Source organism: Haliotis asinina, chromosome 5 (assembly GCF_037392515.1).
Source record: "Haliotis asinina isolate JCU_RB_2024 chromosome 5, JCU_Hal_asi_v2, whole genome shotgun sequence".
Classification (NCBI taxonomy): domain Eukaryota; kingdom Metazoa; phylum Mollusca; class Gastropoda; order Lepetellida; family Haliotidae; genus Haliotis; species Haliotis asinina.
The window spans coordinates 37,354,131-37,354,355 of record NC_090284.1 but is presented as its reverse complement, the minus strand read 5'-3'; positions in this window follow the sequence as shown (position 1 = coordinate 37,354,355).

Below are 225 nucleotides of genomic sequence, written 5' to 3'. Positions count from 1 at the left end.
CATAACTTGTCTGTTGTAATTTTTGCAAAATCTGGCAACTGACAACTGGCAGTTATCCTGGACAACAGATAGTGGAATGTGGATGAACATAAACGTTACCTAGATCTAGTAGTCATCAAGTATAGTCACTCTCTCAAACTGCAATACAAGTGTACCCTGTGGTCATCACAGGATGGGACAAGTCTATTGGGTGGTGAGGCAGCCTATTGGTTAAAGCATCCACTC